The sequence below is a fragment of the Oncorhynchus keta genome, unplaced genomic scaffold (assembly GCF_023373465.1).
Source record: "Oncorhynchus keta strain PuntledgeMale-10-30-2019 unplaced genomic scaffold, Oket_V2 Un_contig_274_pilon_pilon, whole genome shotgun sequence".
Taxonomy (NCBI): domain Eukaryota; kingdom Metazoa; phylum Chordata; class Actinopteri; order Salmoniformes; family Salmonidae; genus Oncorhynchus; species Oncorhynchus keta.
In genome coordinates this window covers 1,136-9,504 of record NW_026285550.1, presented here as the reverse complement: position 1 = coordinate 9,504, position 8,369 = coordinate 1,136, and positions in this window count along the sequence as shown.

Here is an 8,369-nt window from a genome sequence, read left to right as displayed (position 1 = left end):
ATCTACTTTGTGCATGACACAAGTATTTTTTCCAACAATTGTTCACAGACAGATTAGTTAACTTATAATTCACTGTATCTCAATTCCAGTGGGTCAGAAGTTTACATGCACTAAGTTGACTGTGCCTTTAAACAGCTTGAAAAATTCCAGAAAAGGATGTCATGGCTTTAGAAGCTTCTGTTAGGCTAATTGACATCATTTGAGTCTGTGGATGTATTTCAAGGCCAACCTTCAAACTCAGTGCCTCTTCGCTTGACATCATGAGAAAATCAAAAGAAATCAGCCAAGACCTCAGAAAAATAATTGGTTCATCCTTGGGAGCAATTTCCAAATGGCTGAAGGTACCACGTTCATCCGTACAAACAATAGTACGCAAGTATAAACACCATGGGGCCACGCAGCCGTCATACCACTCAGGAACGAGACGCGTTCTGTCTCCTAGAGATGAACGTACTTGGGTGCGAAAAGTGCAAATCAATCCCAGAACAACAGCAATGGACCGTGTGAAGACGCTGGAGGAAACAGGTACAAAAGTATCTATATCCACAGTAAAACGAGTCCTATATCAACATAACCTGAAACGCCGCTCAGCAGGGAAGAAGCCACTGCTCCGGAAGCCGCCATAAAAAACCCAGACTATGGTTTGCAACTGCACATGGGGACAAAGATGGTACCTTTTGGAGAAATGTCCTCTGGTCTGATGAAACAAAAATAGAACTGTTTGGGCATAATGACCATCATTATGTTTGGAGGAAAAAGGGTGAGGCTTGCAAGCCAAAGAACACCATCCCAACCGTGAAGCACGGGGGTAGCAGAATCATGTTGTGGGGGTGCTTTGCTGCAGGAGGGTCTAGTGCACGTCACAAAATAGATAGCATCATGAGGATGGAAAATTATGTGCATATATTGAATCAACATCTCAAGACTTCAGTCAGGAAGTTAAAGCTTGGTCGCAAATGGGTCTTCCAAATGGACATGACCCCAAGCATACTTCCAAAGTTGTGGCAAAATGACTTAAGAACAACAAAGTAAAGGTATTGGAGTGGCCATCACAAAGCCCTGACCTCAATCATTTACATTTAAGTCATTTAGCAGACACTCTTATCCAGAGCGACATACAAAATTGGTGCATTCACCTTATGACATCCAGTGGAACAGCCACTTTACAATAGTGCATCTAAATCTTTTAGGGGGGGGGGGTGAGAAGGATTACTTATCCTATCCTAGGTATTCCTTAAAGAGGTGGGGTTTCAGGTGTCTCCGGAAGGTGGTGATTGACTCCGCTGTCCTGGCGTCGTGAGGGAGTTTGTTCCACCATTGGGGGCCAGAGCAGCGAACAGTTTTGACTGGGCTGAGCGGGAACTGTACTTCCTCAGTGTTAGGGAGGCGAGCAGGCCAGAGGTGGATGAACGCAGTGCCCTTGTTTGGGTGTAGGGCCTGATCAGAGCCTGGAGGTACTGAGGTGCCGTTCCCCTCACAGCTCCATAGGCAAGCACCATGGTCTTGTAGCGGATGCGAGCTTCAACTGGAAGCCAGTGGAGAGAGCGGAGGAGCGGGGTGACGTGAGAGAACTTGGGAAGGTTGAACACCAGACGGGCTGCGGCGTTCTGGATGAGTTGTAGGGGTTTAATGGCACAGGCAGGGAGCCCAGCCAACAGCGAGTTGCAGTAATCCAGACGGGAGATGACAAGTGCCTGGATTAGGACCTGCGCCGCTTCCTGTGTGAGGCAGGGTCGTACTCTGCGGATGTTGTAGAGCATGAACCTACAGGAACGGGCCACCGCCTTGATGTTAGTTGAGAACGACAGGGTGTTGTCCAGGATCACGCCAAGGTTCTTAGCGCTCTGGGAGGAGGACACAATGGAGTTGTCAACCGTGATGGCGAGATCATGGAACGGGCAGTCCTTCCCCGGGAGGAAGAGCAGCTCCGTCTTGCCGAGGTTCAGCTTGAGGTGGTGATCCGTCATCCACACTGATATGTCTGCCAGACATGCAGAGATGCGATTCGCCACCTGGTCATCAGAAGGGGGAAAGGAGAAGATTAATTGTGTGTCGTCTGCATAGCAATGATAGGAGAGACCGTGTGAGGTTATGACAGAGCCAAGTGACTTGGTGTATAGCGAGAATAGGAGAGGGCCTAGAACAGAGCCCTGGGGACACCAGTGGTGAGAGCGCGTGGTGAGGAGACAGATTCTCGCCACGCCACCTGGTAGGGCGACCTGTCAGGTAGGACGCAATCCAAGCGTGGGCCGCGCCGGAGATGCCCAACTCAGAGAGGGTGGAGAGGAGGATCTGATGGTTCACAGTATCGAAGGCAGCCGATAGGTCTAGAAGGATGAGAGCAGAGGAGAGAGAGTTAGCTTTAGCAGTGCGGAGCGCCTCCGTGATACAGAGAAGAGCAGTCTCAGTTGAATGACTAGTCTTGAAACCTGACTGATTAGGATCAAGAAGGTCATTCTGAGAGAGATAGCGGGAGAGCTGGCCAAGGACGGCACGTTCAAGAGTTTTGGAGAGAAAAGAAAGAAGGGATACTGGTCTGTAGTTGTTGACATCGGAGGGATCGAGTGTAGGTTTTTTCAGAAGGGGTGCAACTCTCGCTCTCTTGAAGACGGAAGGGACGTAGCCAGCGGTCAGGGATGAGTTGATGAGCGAGGTGAGGTAAGGGAGAAGGTCTCCGGAAATGGTCTGGAGAAGAGAGGAGGGGATAGGGTCAAGCGGGCAGGTTGTTGGGCGGCCGGCCGTCACAAGACGCGAGATTTCATCTGGAGAGAGAGGGGAGAAAGAGGTCAGAGCACAGGGTAGGGCAGTGTGAGCAGAACCAGCGGTGTCGTTTGACTTAGCAAACGAGGATAGGATGTCGTCGACCTTCTTTTCAAAATGGTTGACGAAGTCATCTGCAGAGAGGGAGGAGGGGGGAGGAGGATTCAGGAGGGAGGAGAAGGTGGCAAAGAGCTTCCTAGGGTTAGAGGCAGATGCTTGGAATTTAGAGTGGTAGAAAGTGGCTTTAGCAGCAGAGACAGAGGAGGAAAATGTAGAGAGGAGGGAGTGAAAGGATGCCAGGTCCGCAGGGAGGCGAGTTTTCCTCCATTTCCGCTCGGCTGCCCGGAGCCATGTTCTGTGAGCTCGCAATGAGTCGTCGAGCCACGGAGCGGGAGGGGAGGGCGGAGCCGGCCTGGAGGATAGGGGACATAGAGAGTCAAAGGATGCAGAAAGGGAGGAGAGGAGGGTTGAGGAGGCAGAATCAGGAGATAGGTTGGAGAAGGTTTGAGCAGAGGGAAGAGATGATAGGATGGAAGAGGAGAGAGTAGCGGGGAGAGAGAGCGAAGGTTGGGACGGCGCGATACCATCCGAGTAGGGGCAGTGTGGGAAGTGTTGGATGAGAGCGAGAGGGAAAAGGATACAAGGTAGTGGTCGGAGACTTGGAGGGGAGTTGCAATGAGGTTAGTGGAAGAACAGCATCTAGTAAAGATGAGGTCGAGCGTATTGCCTGCCTTGTGAGTAGGGGGAAGGTGAGAGGGTGAGGTCAAAAGAGGAGAGGAGTGGAAAGAAGGAGGCAGAGAGGAATGAGTCAAAGGTAGACGTGGGGAGGTTAAAGTCGCCCAGAACTGTGAGAGGTGAGCCGTCCTCAGGAAAGGAGCTTATCAAGGCATCAAGCTCATTGATGAACTCTCCGAGGGAACCTGGAGGGCGATAAATGATAAGGATGTTAAGCTTGAAAGGGCTGGTAACTGTGACAGCATGGAATTCAAAGGAGGCGATAGACAGATGGGTAAGGGGAGAAAGAGAGAATGACCACTTGGGAGAGATGAGGATCCCGGGTGCCACCACCCCGCTGACCAGAAGCTCTCGGGGTGTGCGAGAACACGTGGGCGGACGAGAAGAGAGCAGTAGGAGTAGCATTGTTATCTGTGGTGATCCATGTTTCCGTCAGTGCCAAGAAGTCGAGGGACTGGAGGGAGGCATAGGCTGAGATGAACTCTGCCTTGTTGGCCGCAGATCGGCAGTTCCAGAGGCTACCGGAGACCTGGAACTCCACGTGGGTCGTGCGCTGGGACCACCAGATTAGGGTGGCGCGGCCACGCGGTGTGGAGCGTTTGTATGGTCTGTGCAGAGAGGAGAGAACAGGGATAGACAGACACATAGTTGACAGGCTACAGAAGAGGCTACGCTAATGCAAGGAGATTACAATGACAAGTGGACTACACGTCTCGAATGTTCAGAAAGTTAAGCTTACGTAGCAAGAATCTTATTGACTAAAATGATTAAAATGATACAGTACTGCTGAAGTAGGCTAGCTGGCAGTGGCTGCGTTGTTGACACTACACTAATCAAGTCATTCCGTTGAGTGTAATAGTTTCTACAGTGCAGCTATTCGGGGGCTAGCTGGCTAGCTAGCAGTGTTGATTACGTTACGTTGCGTTAAAAGAACGACAATAGCTGGCTAGCTAACCTAGAAAATCGCTCTAGACTACACACTTATCTTTGATACAAAGACGGCTATGTAGCTAGCTCTGTAGCCTATAGAACATTTGTGGGCAGAACTGAAAAAGCTTGTGCGAGCAAGGAGGCCTACAAACCTGACTCAGTCATACCAGCTCTGTCAGGAGGAATGGGCCAAAATTCTCCCAACTTATTGTGGGAAGCTTGTGGAAGGCTACCAAAAACATTTGACTCAAGTTAAACAATTTAAAGGCAATGCTTCCAAATACTATTTGAGTGTACGTAAACTCCTGACCCACTGGGAATGTGAAGAAATAAATAAAAGCTGAAATAAATTATTCTTTCTTCTTCTATTATTCTGACATTTCACATTCTTAAAATAAAGTGGTGATCCTAACTGACCTAAAACAGGGAAATTTTACTAGGATTAAATGTCAGGAATTGTGAAAAACTGAGTTTAAATGTACTTGGCTAAGATGTATGTAAACTCCGAATTCAACTTTATATGACCATATCTATCCTCTAAAAAAAAAAGTGAAATTGCTATGAACATCAAATACTGTTTAAGGACAATCATAAATAAAAGGCAGTATTGAAGAATGGTTACAGACATACCTCATGGCTGGCTTGGGCAATGGTTTTGGGCAGTAGCTTCCACTGCCCAGACTGCCCATCTCCTTAGTCAGGTAAATCTCCTTGAACTTAAGTTGTTGTGATTCCTGCTCTTCTTCCTCTTCCTGATCCATACAGTTGGAGGAAGGGTAGGGAGTCGGGATGCGAAAGCTATTGTAAGACTTTCGACTGCCTGGCCTCTTAGGTACACCAGCCTCAGTAAATCTCACGCGGGACTTGGTGTTAACCTTATCGTCTAACAGACTGGTGAGTGACGCTGTGAGAGATCTCTGTGACAATGGAGAGGAAGCAGCATCTTGGATGCCCAGTAGTTCGTAAAGACCTGGGATGATGATCTGCATCAGCTTGTCCGATAAAAACTGGACAATCCTCAGACACAAGCTGGAAAGCTGTCGTTTTGTCAGCTGTATTCCAGAAACAGAACAAGTGTTTTAAAATGTTGCATAGTGCGTCTTTCAAAAGCTTATGAACAAGGCTAAACATTCAGTGATCATTGTATTCTAAATAAGCTTTCAGATCTTACCGGGTCAGAAATGCCATTACGAATGCTACTCCATTGCCTGAAAATTATTCATATGAATTATTCATATTAATAGTATTAATATTGTCAGAAATGGCGGTCAGTAGAGTCATCAGATTAAACAGTATTTTACACATGCTTTGTAGCAATTGTTTTGACAACATTGTGGTGTAATGTAACTTTTTACGCAATGGAAATGTAGTTGATGAATCTGCTTTCATACAATCCTTTACAGGTTTGATAGTAGTACTGTACCAAAGAAAATAGAACATACTCCTCAGTTAGGTTCTGCAGGAAGTTGATAATCAGTGAAAAGACTCAAGATCTTTGGCACTGTTGAGGCTCTCTTCTTCTGTGGTTTCCACAGTGCTGCTTTGCTTCTGGTAGAAATAAACATTATGAGTCTCAAATAATGGCACCAACAGAGTCAAACTTAACATATACAACAAATATCATACTGAAAGAACTTATGAACCGTTAGAGAGTGGAGGAGCATTGGCAACGTTGGACAAATTTAAACAACTGAAACACAACAGAGATGGTTGTGGTACGTCCACATTGCCAATGATAGCATCACTATAACATTTTATTGGATTAATGTTGTAATATGAAATGACAAGGTCAACTTACCATCTCATTGACAGCTTCAGAGGTCAGGTGGTCATCCACCACACAGACAGGCAGGTCTAGAGACTGGGACAAGGCTCTATGGTCATAACCAGGAGAGAATGGAAACATCAGAGCAGTCCCAATGGCAGAATCTAACCACTGTATTCATGTCAAAGACTCAGTTCGTAGTTAATACATGGCCACAAATACAAAGCAGGTGTATCTCACTGATCATCCCTAAAGCCAACACCTCATTTGGCCGCCTTTCGTTCCAGTTCTCTGCTGCCTGTGACTGGAACGAATTGCAAAAATCGCTGAAGTTGGAGACTTTTATCTCCCTCACCAACTTCAAACATCTGCTATCTGAGCAGCTCACCGATCGCTGCAGCTGTACATAGTCTATCGGCAAATAGCCCACCCATTTTTACCTACCTCATCCCCATACTGTTTTTATTTATTTACTTTTCTGCTCTTTTGCACACCAATATCTGTCTACCTGTACATGACCATCTGATCATTTATCACTCCAGTGTTAATCTGCAAAATTGTAATTATTTGCCTACCTCCTCATGCCTTTTGCACACAATGTATATAGACTCCCCTTTTTTTTCCTACTGTGTTATTGACTTGTTAATTGTTTATTGACTTGTTAATTGTGTAACTCTGTGTTGTCTGCTCACACTGCTATGCTTTATCTTGGCCAGGTCACAGTTGCAAATGAGAACTTGTTCTCAACTAGCCTACCTGGTTAAATAAAGGTGACATTTTAAAAAAAGTAAAAAATAATGAGCGGTTCAAATAGATCGGCTGGGGACTTGACCCTACAAATGACTCCATGAATGACGCCTGACCTGCCCCATAACAAGTTCTTTTTTATTAGTCTCTCTCTCTTAATCTCCACACAAATATCTAACTGGACAGAGTGTAAGTGGCCTTACCTGACTCTCTCAGTGTCAGAAACATCATAGTCTTGTTGTTCTATGTCCTCCAGGGACATCTCAGCTACAGCAGACGGGGCAAAGCCCGGGATGATCTCTCAAACTGAAAATAATGACTGTTTATGTGAACTGAACCATTTACAGTGGCTTGTGAAAGTATTCACCCCCCTTGGCATTTTCCCTATTTTGTTGCCTTATAACCTGGAATTAAAATAGATTTTTGCACTGTCAACTGTGGGACCTTAGGTATGTGCCTTTCCAAATCATGTCCAATCAATTGAATTTACCACAGGTGGACTCCAATCATGTTGTAGAAATACCTCAAGGATGATCAAGGGAAACAGGATGCACCGGTGCTCAATTTCGAGTCTCATAGCAAAGGGTCTGAATACTTATGTAAATAAGGTTTTTCTGTTTTTTTCCGTTTTAAATTGCAAAAATGTCTAAACTGTTTTTGCTTTGTCATTATAGGATATTGTGTGTAGATTGATGAGGAAAATGTATGTAATCCATTTTAGAATAAGGCTGTAACGTAAAAAAATGAAATGTGTAAAAAGTCAAGGGGTCTGAATACTTTCCAAATGCACTGAAGCAGTCTATAAGATATATCTTATTACAGTTTAGGCCTACCTTGTTATTTTCTTCCATCTGGCAATATCATATTAATGGATTCAATCTATTTAGTTTGCCCTAAATACCAGTCTAGAACCCAGGTATGTCTCCTGCTATTTATAGTATCTTTAAAGTACATCTTGTAGCGACCCGCACAGACAGCTGTGTGTTATGTGTTAGGCTAGGAGGTGGTTGTGTTGTACTGACCAGTACCCCCGGTGTTCGCGGGGTCCGACCTGTCAATCAACCTGCTATCTGCCAATCACGGGAATGCCTGGAATGTTCTGATGCCGGGCATCCTGGTGGTTGGCGGAGTGGCGTGGAGGGGGTTGGGCAGGGGGTGGAGCATTGGAAGTTAAGACCAGGTTCAGCCTTTGTTCTCTCTCTCTTACGTCTGGGTTTCACAAGAGAAGGTCACGATTGGCTTGTGGGTTATCAGTCATCTATTTGGCGTGTGCTACGGCCCAAACAGTAGCCTGTGTAAAGTTGGTGTAATAAACCGTCAATTCGTAAACTCAAGCCTCTGTCTGGACAATTGTTCATTTATGATCTAGCCAGGTCATTACAATCTTATTACAGTTTAGCCCTATCTTATTATTTTCTTCCATCTAGCAATA